At 40.4% G+C, this 16,723-nt stretch overlaps 1 protein-coding gene across 1 annotated transcript in view; it reads right to left on the bottom strand.

Annotated features, from left to right (window-relative positions):
• SUGCT (succinyl-CoA:glutarate-CoA transferase) overlaps positions 1–16,723 on the bottom strand; it is a 1,112,375-nt gene that overhangs the window by 107,751 nt on the left and 987,901 nt on the right. The window lies entirely within an intron of this gene.

Below are 16,723 nucleotides of genomic sequence, written 5' to 3'. Positions count from 1 at the left end.
CTTTTCTTCACCTCTCTATTCAGTGTCACTTCAATAGGAAGAAGTTCCATTTGCTTTTTCCTGTTTTTGTGGACTCTGTTATACATGTTATCACCATATTGGAAGCCTATGTTAATGTTTGGGACTTCACCATACATCACTTATAGTGTGTTTTGTATACATGTGCTTTTTTGTTATTCACCTTGAAGTTTATTCACAAAAGTTTTTTACTGTGTTTTTTGAGTTTTAATACCCAAGAGCAATCCCTTACAGAGTCACACCATTAGCGCTACACTATTTCCCCATTATCTTGCAAACCTGGCCTGTTAGTGGGCCCTGGGGATAGGGTTGATGACCACTACCCTAATTCATTCTATGCATTAGGATGAAAAAACTTCTGTGGTGCAGCTGCCCCCAGAGCCCCCATTTTTCTTACCTGAACCCAATCGCTCCAGTGATGAGCACAAGCCCAGTAGTTCTAATGGCTGTCTTGGATCCTCACTAGATAGATTGATAGCAGCCGGAGCTATTGGCTCCTGCTGCTGTCAATCAAATCCAGTGACATGGGAGACAGGAGACGGAGGCAGGGCTGAGTCCTGCTGTCTGTGTCAATGGATGCAGCAGCAGGACTCCCGCACAGGTGCCCCCATTAAAAGCGTCAGTCTGCTGGGGCATTGGATGAAAAGGAGGAGCCAGGAGCACCACCGGGGGACCCCAGATAAGGAGGATCGGGCCGTTCTGTGCAAAACCCTTGCACAGAGCAGGTAAGTATGACATGTTTATTATTTTGGGGGGGGAAGCGTTAAAATCACTTTAACTCAACTCTGGGCGGGAGAAACAGATCTCACCTTCATAAACTGGCCGTATATGTAAAAATCAATGACAGCTTCTCAGTGTGTCATAAGAGAAGTTAAACTTCTCTGCTCCTCATCTTAGCTTGATGAACCACTACACATGTGAGATAAGCTGTGATAGTCACTATCACTTATCTCAGCTTCATGGACACCTATATGTTCTGTTGGGGAAATTCTCCTCAATCTTGTAATATTTTTTTTTTTTTACAACGTTGTCATTTTTAATGTTTGCATCAGTGATATTTTTTTTGTACTAATTCATTTTAACCCTATTCAATAAAGTTGTTTTTTTTTAAGCCCATAGTGTTCCTTTATAAGGTTTCTTGGTGACCTCTAATCCCCATTTTATTCAATTTGTATACTTGCCAAAAAAGGACACAGGTAGCTGGGCACTTCCATGGGGGAAATGTGCTGTGTGAAACTCAATGTACATTCTACAGAAACTTGCATAGAGAAAGGTAAGAACATTTTAGGGCATGCAACATGCACCTTCCCCGCACCACGTTAAAAACACACTGTCTTTGCAATCTGCTGTAGGTGCTAATACATTGTTAACAGCAACCCCAAACATGGATCACAAATGCAGTTCGATTTTATGCTGTGCATTTTTTTAAAGTAGTGCATGTACTACTTTTCGTGTTTTCCAGTGCGATTTGCAGCCTATTCAATAGAATGGGCTGCAAAATCTCACTGCACAGGAATGCGCAGAATTTACACAGGAACGTGGACTGCATTCCAGCGCAATTTAAGTGTGAAACGGCCTTTAATGCAGAAGGATCAAGCAAGACAGTTGGGTGCTAGCAAAACTCATTTATTTTCCTTACACAGTTGGAAAGACAATGTGTGTTATGATCATTCATGCAAAAACCACAACACAAACAGTGAACTAACCCAGAGTATATAAACAGCTAGCCTGTTAAATATCACATTATGAGGCACACATTCAAACTGTTGTGTTTTGCTCAGTAGCTCTAAATGTTAGAAGATTAATATCTCTCAGCTGTGTTGTTGGAAACGTTCACTTTGCTTTTTTTAAATCTAAGATTTAATGAATGACCAGAGCCAAATCTAGGAAGGCCACCAAGACCCAAACTTAAAAATTACATTGCTTAAAGACAGATGCATGTAGCAGAAGCTACATGATGACTATAAACTCCTCTATACTCTTTTTTTGACACTCATTATTCAAGAAATGCATCTTCAGGGGACCATAGATATTACATGGATGGCCAGACTTTTGTAAACGCGCTGTCTGCCAAAAGACTTTCTTTCTTCCCAACTGTCACATAAACATGCACACACATATCCTATGAGCATACATCTATTCAGAACTACAGAGGCGTATTGTTCTAGTGCTTGTTACTATGTTAACTGAAGAAACAAAAGCCTACAAAATGAACCAGACAAATTAACTTTTTGTCTGATGGGAGTACCCAGATGACCAGCGTACAGTTTAGGGATCCAGAAAGTATTGCTATTATTAACCACATCCAAATAGTGTCACCATGTAAACTGTTGCCCATATTGGCCTCAATTTGCTAAAGCATATCGCATGCAGTATTTGGGTCACGTGACACATTTTCCAAAAATATTGCATGGAATACTAAAAATGTCAATTCACTATCCATTTATGCAGTATTTACCTCAAAAAAGCAAAAATGCTTGATAAATACCACAATAGCAATAAAGTCAATTCACTAAAGGAAATAAATAAATAAATAAATAAATGTGTATGTTAAATAAGTGTTGGTCCAGGCATGCAAACTTTAAAGAATGTATGAACTTTCAGCTGGTTAATAAGGAGCCAGCACCTACCAGCATCCTTAACAACCAGTGAATAGCTGATTTTTAAGGAACAAGCACCTGCCATTGTCCTGAAGACAGTAGACAGTATGTTCCTCTTGACTGGATTATAATTGTGACACTTGTGGCAAAATCAAGTCCAGTGACGTCACTTCCGTGTTTTTTGGCCGCTGTACCACTGGAAAGGCACGCTACAAAGTCTGCCCCTATTCTTTGCAAGGCTGGTTTTCATAATCTCTACATCCCTGGTTTAGTGGCCACAAGGTTTGAAGTGCATATATCAAATGGGAAGAAAGAGAAGGGATTTTAACGGTGCAGTTGTATAGATAATGATGAGAAATAATTTGTATTTACATTAAAAAGATTTTTTAATGAGTACAAAGTTAAAAAACATAAACAATAGATATCCAAAAATAGACAGTGGTTCACTTAAATGGTGGTCATAACAGGCAGGTAAATGTTGAAAATTGGAATTTGCACGATATCCCTACATGTTTCGCTGAGTCGCTTCTTCAGGGGATTTGCATATTAACTTTTAAAGAGAACCCACATTTAGGTCCACCAATACCTTCCACTGCCAACATACGGAACTAACAAGAATCCAAGAGGGGGTCCCGCATGGTCATAGAGGACCAATAACCAATGACCAAGTTTGAAATCAAGCAAAGCAAGGCATGGGGTCAAGGGTGAATTTGAGTACATACAAAGCTGCGTGTTAACAGGAGAGTCTACGCAAGTTCCAGGATATTCATGTGGACCTTAATTATCCTCACTGGCTAGCCACCCCCAGACCTAAAGTAACACATTTTCCCCTGCCTTAGATGTATAATTACCTAAAACCTGCAGCTGCAACCTAAGATATTTTTCACAAGCGCTTTTGTTTTGCACCATCCTTACTCCGCTGGCAGCAAAAGGGATAAGTAAGTACATAGCCAGGGAGAAACAAACTATTGGGTAATAGTGATGAGCAAATGTACCCGGGTTTGATTATCAAGCAAATTGTAAATTCTGGAAATGGTCATGGGGGGGGTTAAGGTGCAAATTTTGAGAATCATTCTGGCCATTTTCAAAGCCAATATGCACGGAATTGTCAAACAAAGGTGATGGGAAGCTGGGTGGCCTGAGTGGCTGAGTGGTGGAAGTAGCGACCACAGTAGATCTCAGCTTCATACCAATTGCCAAACAGTGTAATGGCAAAACTGTTTCATAGTATAGATTCTGATCCTTCTTTTCAATACTTGTCTTAAACATTTTGTTAAACAAACAATTTAAAACCGCAACCTCACATTCCAGAAACAAACCAGTTATTATGCTGAAATATAAATCACAGTTCTATATTATCATGAAGACAGTATCCATAAATAGAAATATTGTACAGATGCACTGCACATTAAGTAAGCAGTTTTACAAGACTGCTTTTTTTTTACATAAAGACACAGAAAACCATCCAATATATTTTGAGGGCTTTAATACTCTCTCTCCATCAGGGCTTAAAACATGGTCTAGACTTGAAAGGACTTAAAAAGTAGCTCCACCTTTGTTGAGAAAAAAACATTCCCTTCTGGGTGATCTATGTACATTACAAAGGATTTTAACAAACTTTGTTGCAGATTCCTACCTTTTGCTATTCTGAAGAAATCGTTGAGCTTTTGTCTGTGTCTACTTTCACAGTGAATCTAATCGGAGTGGTTTTTAATTATTAATTAGCTGTTTCACCTGCAGGGCTCTAATGAGGAAACTTGCAAGGCAGGGCTCTAATGAGGAAACTTGCAAGGTCTTCATCCCTTTAGATGAGATTTCCTATTGGGAGTATCTCACCAAAAATAACATTTTTGTTGCAGGGAATGCCTGATATCTGACTTGTACCTTGTGTGGACTTCTGGGGAAATTAGTGAGCCATTCACATAAGCAAGAAATAATGTGTCTGAGGGAGAGTGTCCTGTACACATTCTGTGTACAAAATGCCTCCAGGTGGCCACATTGCATTGCATGTTACAGAAAATTATATTAAATTACAATATGACTTGAGTTGCATTTGTATTTGCTATATTATTTTTATTATTTTTAATTTGTAATATTTTTTTTTAAAGGTAAATTAATTAAAAAAGGTCTTTATAGGATCAAATATAAACTTTCCTTTTTAACTGCAGCAGTTGATCACAGTCCACTTTTTAGGCACTGAAGGGGGAAAAGGGGTCATGTCACTTTTATTTGTTAAATCACATGACAACAAGGTAGAAAAAATGTAAAATAGAATGAATAAATAGTGTACAACCTGCATAGGCAGTATTTCAACAACCTATTGCAACCCTCATTTGTAAAATTACAAATGTAATGCAGCTATAGTTTATATTTTTTACGTTAAAATATACAATGTACAGATCGCATAGGCAGTATGTTAATAAAATTCTTATAGGGCTCATTTGCTAAACTACATCTCTTATGTAGTTTTTGAGGAAAAAAACACAAAAAAGTAAAAAATGTCAATGCAAATAGAAGGAATAGTGTACAACTAAGGGAGGAAACTAAGGGGAAAGTAATACTGGGCTTTTCTAATAGGCCCCCTAATCAGAGGGAGAAGGGGGAGGCAGACCTCCTATCATAGTTTGGAATGGCGGCAAGGATGGGAAGTGTCATTATAATGAGGGATTTAACTATGCAGATATAGACTGGGCAGAAGGTACCACACATTCATCTAAGGCTCGTCATTTCCTTAATGTCTTGCAGGACAATTTCATGGGTCAGATGGTAAATGTACAAACAAGAAACAATGCATTACTAGACCTACTGATTACTAACAATACAGACCTGATCAAGGATGTGGAAATACGGGGACAACTTAGCAAACAGCAACCACAGGTCAATTAGCTTCAGTATAAATAACAGAAATAAGCACAAGAGTAATACAAAAACACAGGATTTCAAAAGAGCCAACTTCCCTAAACTGTGCGCTTTGCTAAAAGATATTAAATGTGATAAGATCCTTGAAACAAAGAACAAAAGTCCTGGGCGGCTTAACGCCAATGTAAAAATGCATATAAAAGCAAAAATACAAGGCTGAGGGGTCATCGTCAGCATTCCAACTTTACAAAGAATGCAATAAGAAATGTAAAGGTGCAATAAGGGCAGCTAAGATTGAACATGAAAGGCACATAGTGGACCATTGTTCCTAAAAGACATGTGCAATTTGTTCTGAATTCGTTTTTTAATGAATTTTGACATATTCGTTAATTTTGGAATTCGGAAATTTGAAATCGAAATTTCGGAAATTGAGATTTTGAAAATTCGAAATTTCGGAAATTAGAAAATTAAAAAACTTGAAAATCCGTAAACAAAAATCTGAAATAATAACTAACTAATAATAACCTAACTGTTACTAACTATTAAATTATAGATGTTGGAATTTCAAATTTGGCTGTTAACGAATACAAATTTATTCGAAGTTACGAATTATCCGAAAAGCGTAAATTCGAAATTTGAAAATTTGAAATTTGAAAGTTTGAAAATTTGAAAATGAGAAAATTTGAAAATGAGAAAATTTGAAAATCGGAAAGTCGAAAAGTGTAAATTTGAAAGTTCAAAATGCCAGAATTCAAAAATTAGAAAATCGGAAATTCTAAAAATCGTGATTCTAAAATTAAGAATTCGAAAAATTTGAAATTCCAAAAAAACAAACCAGTGAAACGAAAACTAAAACAAACAAATTTTTCGGCAGTGCACATGTCTAGTTCCTAATTTGTATGTACAGTCTACTGACTAGAATGGTAGCAGCTGATTAGAGAAAAGCCAATGTAGCAACAATTTTTAAAATAGGGCCGAGATATATCCCTGGAAACTACAGGCCAGTTAGCCTAACATTAGTCATTTTCAAGTATCTAATATATCAACCACCCTCCTGGCAATATCAACGACTTGGCGAAATAATATAAAATCCACCTGATCCTTATGCACAACTGAGTGAAGGAGAACTATGAATCTGATTGCCAGGACTTTTGTGAAAGTCTTATAATCTGAGTTCAAAAAGAGCTATGGGACGATAACGAACAACCTCTTGGGGATCCTTCCCAAGCTTAGGAAATACCGTAATAAAGGAGTGGGACATCGTGGAAGAAACCAGAGCACCTGCTAAGAATGCGTTAAAAAGGGTAAGCATATTTGTACAACTAAAGTAGCTCATCTTAAACCAGAGAGTTAAGGAGCGGTAAAGATTTGATACTTTCCATCAGTTATTTAGGCCCCTTTCACACTGGGGCGGGAGGTGAGGTGGTGGTAAAGCACGGCTATTTTTAGCGGCGATTTACCGTCGGAATTGCGGCGGTATTCGGCCGCTAGCGGTGTGGTTTTATTCCCTGCTAGCGGCCGAAAAAGGGTTAGCCACGGTTTCCCATGACTTTCAATGGGAAGAAGCGGTGGAGGAGCAATAAACACACAGCTCTTTCACCGCTTTAAAGATGCGGCTAGCAGGATGTTTGGAGCGGTCCTGCTTGCGCACCGCTCCAGTGTGAAATCCATCGGGCTTTCACACTGGAGAAACAGCAAACGCTGTTTCAGGTCGGTTTGCAGGCACTATTTTTAGCACAATAGAGCCCGCAAACTGCCCCAGTGTGAAAGGGGTCTTAAGGTTTTTTCTTATTTTGCAGATAGACTAACTGTAATGGCACATACCCCTAACAATATCCCCTGGCTTTGATTTGAGCATTTCTCCATTTTGCCCTACTTCCTTCCTCACATCTTTCATAGGTGATCTCAGCCTCCCCCTCGCTTTTAACTCCAGAATCCATTTTTATAATTGGATTAATATTAAAGCGTTAGTAAAGGAATTTTTTTTTAATTTAAAATAACAAACTATACTACTATACTACTGTTATACTTACCTCCACTGTGCAGTTCGTTTTACACAGTGTGTCCCGGATCCATGTCTTCTGGGGTCCCTCGGCGACTGTCTCTGTCCTCCCCGCAATTACTCACCACAGTCATGTGAGAGCTTGCATGGTGGTCAGTAATTGCGGGTGCGCTCCCGTGATACAGCGAGCGGCCATAGCCACTCATTGTATCACTCGGCCCCGCCCCTTGGTGCGCCGCATCACTGGATGTGATTGACAGCAGCGCCAGCCAATGGCTGCGCTGCTCTCAATCCATCCACTCTAGGCAATCAGCGGCCAGGAGAAGCGGCAAAGAGGATATCAGGACCGCGCGGGACTTTCGAGGGGTCAGGTAAGTATAACAGGGGCTCGGGGGGCCGTCAGCATCCGATGTTTTTTCACCTTAATGCATAGATTGCACTAAGGTGAAAAATATTTTTTCTTTACAACTCCTTTAACTGTACAGCCCCCTTCATGCCTTTTGATTAGACTTCAGTTTCACTCCTTTTTATTTTCTGTCACAACAACTCGCCCTTCCTTTTTTTGGACCAGCACAAATACCTCCAAATAAACACTTCTTTGCTTGCCAATATGCCATGATCCCTACTAGATCTTATACCCCATTGAATCAGTTGTGTTTGGGAAACCCTATAGGGATCAGGGAGTTATCACCTTGTTACACAAACATCTCAACAGTTGCTTTCTTCTTAGAGGATGTCCCAAATATCTTGCTTGGAATCAGACTTGGGAACATTCTTCTCTTCAGATTTGCTTGATATGCTCACTAACCTCCAGAAAGCACTAGATCATTATCAGTCTGAGAAACAGCTTTAAAATTAAACTCCAACCAAAATTCATGTTTTTAATTATATCTCCCCTAACTTTTTTCAGGGATGTGCAGAATTCGGCTCTTATACAACTGTTTGGAGCTTGAAAAAATTGCGATCTCTTTGGCAGCAAATGAAATTCAGAACAACCCTCATCCTTGGTTTCCCTGTCACTCTCACTTAACTGCATAGTTAAGGGTTGTTCTGGTTTCTAGTGTTTTCAAACCCCGTAGGGATACCAAGCCTGGTCCCCCATAGGGACATATCCCTGTGGAATGTGTACCTGGCGCTAATTCATCCACTCATCTAGATCCTTCATATTACCCAATGGTTAGAAACTTTGACCCAAACAGTATTGGCATCAAATACAAGAGCACACTCAGGCTGCCATGTCTGGATACATATACTCCCCGATAGACAAACATATTGATAATGTGCACAATTATCATGTCCCCCACTCCAATTCTGGGCTTTGGAGACTGTTTATCCAGACCCTAGAGGAGGAGACTGGAATAAAATATTGTTGTAAAAAGAGACTTGCTGTATTTACACACTTAATGCCACTGCTCCACCAGGTTTCAATGAAATTATCAGTTACAAACAGTTTTTTGGAAGGCTTTGTTTCTGGGAGGTCTGAACATTTAATGCAACTAGGATTCTATTCCCTTCCTCTTCTTCCATTTCTTATCTTTTTTTTCTTGTGGTCTTTCTTTTATTTTCATCTAATTGTACATTTATAGTTTTATCTGCATTAAAATGATTGCTTTTGTACAGGTTGAGTGTCTACCTTTGAATTGCCCCTCTTCTTTGCCCTTTACTTTTCATGACTAGGGGATCTCTGCCTTTATGCATCTGGCATGTGCCGCCCCCTTGTCCCTCTTTTGATGCATCCGAGGGGGCTGTGGGTGGTGGTGTTTTTTTTCATCCTCTCCCCCACCCTGGGTTCGAGCTTCTCCTGGTCGAATTTTGGATATCCTTAGCGGGCTCCTTCACTCTCCTACTACCCTTTCCATCATACCTTTTGACGCATGCCCAGAAGTAATGCTTTCGCACAAGACAGCATATGCGTAAAAAAACATTTTTTAACATAAAAGAGTTTGAGGACACAAAGTCCTTCATCTCATTCTCCCCTGCAGCCCTGCACTTACTAACGAGCAGGGAAATGTTCAATCAAGAAATTTAAGGGATTGATAAACATAAGAAACATGTTTACCAATCCTCCGTTCTCCAGTCTGAACAGATCTTCCCTGTTGTTTACAGGCAACCCACTGAATAACAGGAGGGGAAAGGGGATGGTACAGGTGGGGAGAGATATTAGCAATTGCAGGGTAGAGAGTTAGAGTGAAGTGGATCAAGAGCACACAGAGAAGGTGGGTGGAGAGGCTAGTTAGGACAGATTTGGGGAATTGAGGAGCAGAAAGGCAGGGGAAAGGCAGATTAGAAACACACAGACAGGCGGAGGAGAGGCATGGGGTTAGAGGCCACAGAGAAGCTGGGGGACGGACAGATCTGGATTACACAGAGGGAGTGAGGGAAGCAGGGATCAGTGAGGTAGAGAGAGGCAGGTAGAGAACAGCAGGCATTAGTGGGCAGACAGGAGGGGATTTAATTGTTAGCGTACAGTTGGAGTAGGGAGCGCAATGCAGGTTGGCTGGAGACAATAGTGGTGGTGTCAGCAAAGGGGAGGGTAAACCTCTGATAACAGCTAATGATGAGCTCATAACTAGTAGCGAAATCCAAAGACATAAGGCTTACTTATTTGGCCAATTTGAAACAGATTCTTTCCAATGTAAGCCTTCAAGGTACGTTAAAGCCCTAAACATGGCCAGTGGCAGAATAGTTTAATAGCATAGTTTCCGAGCTTCTATTTTTACAGTGCTACACTGCATTGTCTAAAAACGTTTAAATAATGTCAAAACAGAGTGCACAGAAGCTTTAAAACCATTCCCTGTATCCCCCTCCCCTACCCTGTATTTCCAAGACAATCAAAATATGCACTTCAACTATGTGTTTGGTATGAGCACTTGAAAAGGCTGCAAATAAAAAAAGAGCTCTGCAGCTCAGGCTTTTTTTAAATAAATCTTCTGCCAACAGCAACCCCTCCCATTAAATATAGATGTGTGGTGTCTTAGGTGCACAGTGTTTTTTTTTTTTTTTTTTTTTTTTTTTAGGGGGGTTCAAAGGATGTAGTGAGGTGTTGGGACAATGAAGGCAGCCAAAACTATTGTATAGATTCACTCTACTGCATACAAACTTTGTTACAAGACTGAAATTAAAGAATGAGAATGCAGGCAGGCTTAACATGAATAGATCAAAACTTGAGTGTCTTATTTCACAGAAACAAATTCTGAAATATTGCAAATTTTTGATGGACACTATGTAAGCAGCTTTGGCAGGTCACAGCTTAAAGCAGTTGTATACTAATTTTTTTTTACTTTTACCTACCTATAATAAGGCTTACCTGTAGGTAAAAAAAAACTCCTAAACCTGTATGGTTTAAGAGATATTCACCTCGCAATGAGCCGCTGACTGCAGTGGCGCATACGCACAGGGTATTTTCGGCTGAAAGCCTGGCAGACGCTGCACTTGCCAGAAAGAAGTTTACCGCATGCATTTGTGGGAGTGACGACATCGCGGCTCCAGCCACTCACAGCGCTGGAGCCGCGATACCCAGAAGACACGCCGAGACAACATGTCAGCTACCTCGGCGTGGACCAGGTGAGTTACCGATGCCTCGTTCTAAGGTAAGTATTTCATAATGAGCTAGGATGCGGTGCATCCCAGCTCATTATGCCTTTTGCCTTACAGGGGTGAAAAAAAAATTCAGAGGGTATACAACCGCTTTAAGAGGGAGACAACAAGCAGGATTTGTTAAATAAATTGCAATAGAGTGTAATATTTCACTGAAAGGTAGAAATTGTTTTTAGTCTATGCACACTTAAATAAAGCAGACATGCTTATAATGAGGAAATCAAAATGAGATTAGATTATTTTCTTTCACAGAAAAAGACCCCAAAATTGTACTGTCGTCCTGCACAGTATTTAAACACTTGCATGCACACTAAGATGCATTTTGAGCAGGATAGATGCCAGGCAGTGTTTAAACAAAAATCCCCATTATCGTGTATATAATTCACAAAAAAAAAGTCACCAAAATATTGTTGTGACCACACGTACTGCATTCAAACACTTTTACTAGGACTTTTTTTTGGACATGACAGACACCAGCCAGTTTAAAAACATAAAATAAAAATCATCAATAGAGTGAATTTACTGAATTTTCAGTATGTTACTGAATGTTACTGAAATATCAACAAGATTCTTCAGTGACTAAGTGCACAGTATTTAAGTACTTTCAGTAGGCTGTTTTTGTACAGGACACATGCCAGACAACTTTTAACAATTAAATCAACATTAGGGTGTGTTTGTTTCTCCAAAAAACTAGGTGCACAGTAGTATTAACCTCCCTGGCGGTATGATTCTTTCAGAAAAAACATGCTAAAAGCGGTACCATTATTTGCAAGGAAATTTGGCGTTTTATATTGTAGGTCTGTAATTTTTAGAAATAACTCACTTAAATCTGACCAAACAAGATTCTAATAGGCATCCCGTGTATTACATTTTTTTAAAAACAAAATTATAAATTATAATATAATAAATAATTATAAATAATTATAACAAATAATAATATAATTATAATAAAAATTATTCAATAATGTAATCAAATCAAAATCACTGAAATTTGCTCAGTTGCAGAATTGTCGCTGTCATTACTTTTATTTTTTTATGACGAATTTCCCCACAAATCGCTATCGCACAATTCTGCAAGTGATTATAATTTATTATCGCTGTTTTTTAGCTGATCTAAAACTATTTTTGACATAAAGGGACACTTTTGGTTGCTATGGACAATCTACAGTTTGCAGGGAGAAAAAAAGGTTTTTATTATATAAAATGACATGCAGGACACTGGGCAGACCACTAGGGACAGGGGGGGTGTGTTTTTTTTACATACAGTACTGTAATCTATAAGATTACAGTATACTGTGTGTATAGTGTTTGTTTACGTTTTTGAATTTGGCGCCGTTCTCCGTCCCCGTGCGTCGTAACGTCGCAGGGAACGGAGATCGGCGTCACACGGAGGAACTATGTGAATCGAGCGAGGTCCCGCTCGCTCACACAGCGCGGTGGCATCGCTGGATCCAGGGACAAGGTAAGTAAAAAGTGCCTGTGGATCTAGCGAGGCAAGCCCGTGACTGACACGGGGTTACCGATAGTAGCAAGAAAATCTAACCCCGTGTCAGTCTCGGGAAGACCGCCAGGGAGGTTAAAGAACTTTCCATAGACTGAAAAGAGCTGATATACAGTATATACTGTACCTGGAAACTACTGACCGGACTAAAAATAGTATGCAAACTGATAGAAGGAATGATAAAGTATCATATCCAATAATTTACTGATGTGAATAGTTTCATTAGTAGTAATCAGTAGTTGCCAGACCAACCTTTTAACACAATATAAGAAGGTAAATTGTAATTTAGAGTGTGGGACATGTGGACATAATGTATCTATTTTTCGCTAAGGCATTAGAAAGAATACTTCATAAATGCATAATTTATTAAACCTTACCAACTATGTAACTACAGTAGGTAAACTATTTAAATTATTTAATACTGAATTATTGATTTCAACTAAATACTACCAAACAGAATAGTAAATGTAACTATTTAAAATGTCTGTGAGAAATTATATGTAATGTGGATTGAGCTGTACACCGGCATGGCCAAACATATACTGTTAAAAGAAGCAGCTGAAAAATGTACAAAATTGGTGGATAATTTTTGAAAGGATTACTGAGAAACAATGCTCACAAGGCACACTCCTCCTGTATTGTAACCAAGTTTGGTATTGTATACTTTAAAAAGGAAATATTTCCTTCCGCCCAGTCCTGCAAATGTATTATTAGTTGGCACTTTTAAAATGACATGCCTGATAAACATAAAAAAAATGCTTAGAACTTCACAGTGTTTTTTTTTAAGTACTTGGAACGTTAAGTCCTGCCAATTTCTTCCTCCCTGCCAAGTCCTATTAGCATAAATGAAAGGTTTATTTTCAGAAATGCCTGATAAATTACTTTACACAATCAGTAATGAGGGTGCTGTCATTAAGTGAGAATCGTTTCCAAAATCCCCTTGGCATGACTGAATGGTTGTACTTTCTAGTTCAAACTGATGTTACTATAGCCCCTATTCAACCTCATCAGAGTTAATGTTAAGTATCAAATCCCAAAATCGACCCACCTTTCAAAATGAAACATATTTAATTTTACTGAAAAGACACTAAAAACTACAGACCAGCTGGAGGTATAAACAAATGTAATATTGCAGAATTTCTCTTTTCCACAGTAAGTGTACAGCCGTGGCCAAAAGTTTTGAGAATGACACAAATATACATTTTCAAAGTCTGCTGCTTCAGTGTTTTTAGATCTTTTTGTCAGATGTTACTATGGTGTACTGAAGTATAAATACAAGCATTTATTTCACAAGTGTCAAAGGCTTTTATTGACAATTACATTAAGTTTATGCAACAAGTCAATATATGCAGTGTTGACCCTTCTTTTTCAAGACCTCTTCAACCCCCCTGGCATACTGTCAATCAACTTTTGGGACACATCCTGACTGATGGCAGCCCATTCTTGCATAATCAATGCTTAGCGTTTGTCAGAACTTGTGGGGTTTTTCTTTTTGTTCACCCGCCTCATTAGGTGTGACCACAAGTTCCCGATGGGATTAAGGTTTGGGAAGTTTCCTGGCCATGAACCCAAAATGTTGATGCTTTGTTCCCCAAGCCACTTAGTTATCACTTTTGCCTTATGGCCATCATGCTGGAAAAGGCATTGGCCCAGGTTGACAAAGCACTTACGCCGACATATAACAAGTTACGCCGACGTAAGTGCAAATGTGCGCCGTCGTATCTGTGCGCCAGACCCACAAACAGACATGCGCCTAAAACCAGGCTACACCCCGCCGACGTAGCTTGCTCACGCCAGCGTAGGGTGGGCGCACATTTAGGCTGGGCGCATGGTGCCGCTCCCATTGATTAGCCATTCAAACATGCAAATGAGGTAACTACGGCGATTCACGAACGTGCGTGTGCCCGGCGCATGCTACGCGAGATGCGCGTAAGTTGTACGTCCGGCGTAAAGTTATTCCCCATAAAGGTGGTGCAACCCGGCAACAGACATGCACAGGTCTGCACCAGGGAACACAAGCCGGCGTATTGTGCGTTGGACGTGTGTCTGGCTGGGCGTACGTTATGTTCACGATGTACGCAGTGATCCGGCGTAGCTTAGGCAGTTTTGCCGGCGTGGTTGTGAGCAGGCGCATGGGGGTGCGTCCACATCATGGCGCATGCGCAGTTCGTGATACGTACCTGTCTGGCGCTCGGCCCATCATTTGCATGGGGTCACGCCTCATTTGCATGGGTTCACGCCCACTTCCACCTACGCTTCGAAACCCACGCCACGCTGGTGCAGCGTTGGGAGCACTGGCTTGCTGAATGCAATGCTTGCTTCTCTGCGCTGCGTTGGCATAGCGTACAGTGTTTGTTCTATGGCGGCGTAATGTATGCCCTGCTCTCTGTGAATCTGGGCCATTGTTCTTCACCAAACTGTTCTTGGGTGGTTGGGAGAAGTTGGGAGAAGATGTTTTTGTACCATTCTTAATTCATGGCTGTGTTCTTAGGCAAAAATGTGAGTGAGCCCACTCCCTTGGCTGAGAAGCAACCCCACACATGAATGGTCTCAGGATGCTTTACGGTTGGCATGACAAAGGACTGATGGTAGATGCCCCAAGACAAAATGACTTTACCCCAGTCTTCAGCAGTACAATTTCTTTATCCCTGCAGAATATCAGTCTGTCCCCAATGCTTTTCCTTCAGAGAAGTGGCTTCTTTGCTGCCCTTCTTGACATCAGGCTATCCTCCAAAAGTCTTTGCCTCACTGTGCATGCAGATGTACTCACACATGTCTGCTGCCATTCCTGAGAAAGCACTGCACTGCACTGGTGTTGCCACAATCCCACAGCTGAATCAACTGTAGGAGGTGGTCCTGGTGCTTGCTGGACTTTCTTTTGGGCACCCTGAAGCCTTCTTCACAAATGCAGTAGAAATGTTTTTTTTGTTATAGGATTAATTTAAAGGGGTTGTAAAGGTTCGTGTTTTTTCACCTTAATGCATCCTATGCATTAAGGTGAAAAACACCTCGCTGTCACAAGCCCCCCCCCAGCCCCCTGTTTTACTTACCATAACCCATTCACCTGCAGTGCACGTTCCCCAGCATCCTCTTCTCCAATGCTTCTCGGCATTGATTGGATAGATTGATAGCAGCGCAGCCATTGGCTCCCAATGCTGTCAATCAAATCCAATGACGCAGCCGCTGGGGGGTGGGACTGAGTCATACACTCTGTGTCAATAAGACAGGGAGCGTGCCCGCAAGCTAACCCCCTTGGGAGAGAGCTTCCCAAAGGGGGTTAGCTATTGCGGGGAGGAGTCGAGACAGCCGCAGAAGGACCCCAGAGCAGGAGGGTCGGTGCCACTCTATGCAAAACGAGCTGCACAGTGGAGATAAGTATGACATGTTTGTTATTTTAAAAAAAATTAAACCTTTACAATCACTTTAATTTTCATGGCAAAGAGGGACTTTGCAATTAATTGCAATTCATCTGATCACTCTTCATAACATTCTGGAGTATATGCAAATTGCCCTCATAAAAACAGAGGCAGCAGACTTTGTGAAAATTATTATTTGTGTAATTCTCAAAACTTTTGGCCATGGCTGCATACTGCTCCTCAGATGTATTGAAAATACTATGTTCACAGAAGGTTAAAATGGCATTGAGCATTGTCTAAAACTTGCCATGTACGCTCTAAACAACCTTTATTCTTTATTTCTGAAATTTTGAGTTTATACAGTACACAGTAAAAGTGATGCTAAAACTGAACCTATATTTTCCAGGTGACCGACATAACATAATAGGTCATGACACATTTCCATAAACGAACCCATTAATAATGACAGAATTAAATAAACTTTATTGTGTACTTAAAAGTGGGGTATGCCTGTATGTAGCGGGTTCCCCCGCATTTCCCGCGACCAAGTCAAGCTGACCGAGGCTCTCACTGAGGGAGAGTGTGCATGTCAGCCTTTGCGGGGCATTTCTCACCCCCCCCTCCTCACTGACACTGACTCCATTCATTCCTGGCTACCCTACTTTCTCTCCTCTGAAATACCCACTATCATTCTTGGTGACTTCAACATTCCTGTCAATGTTAACAGCCCAGCTACAGCCCAGCTACAGCCCAGCTACAGCCCAACTTCTCAGCTTAACCTCATCTTTTG

This window comes from Rana temporaria, chromosome 5 (assembly GCF_905171775.1).
Source record: "Rana temporaria chromosome 5, aRanTem1.1, whole genome shotgun sequence".
Lineage (NCBI taxonomy): Eukaryota > Metazoa > Chordata > Amphibia > Anura > Ranidae > Rana > Rana temporaria.
Note: the sequence above shows the minus strand (reverse complement) of the source record. Positions and strands in the feature narration are given on the sequence as shown.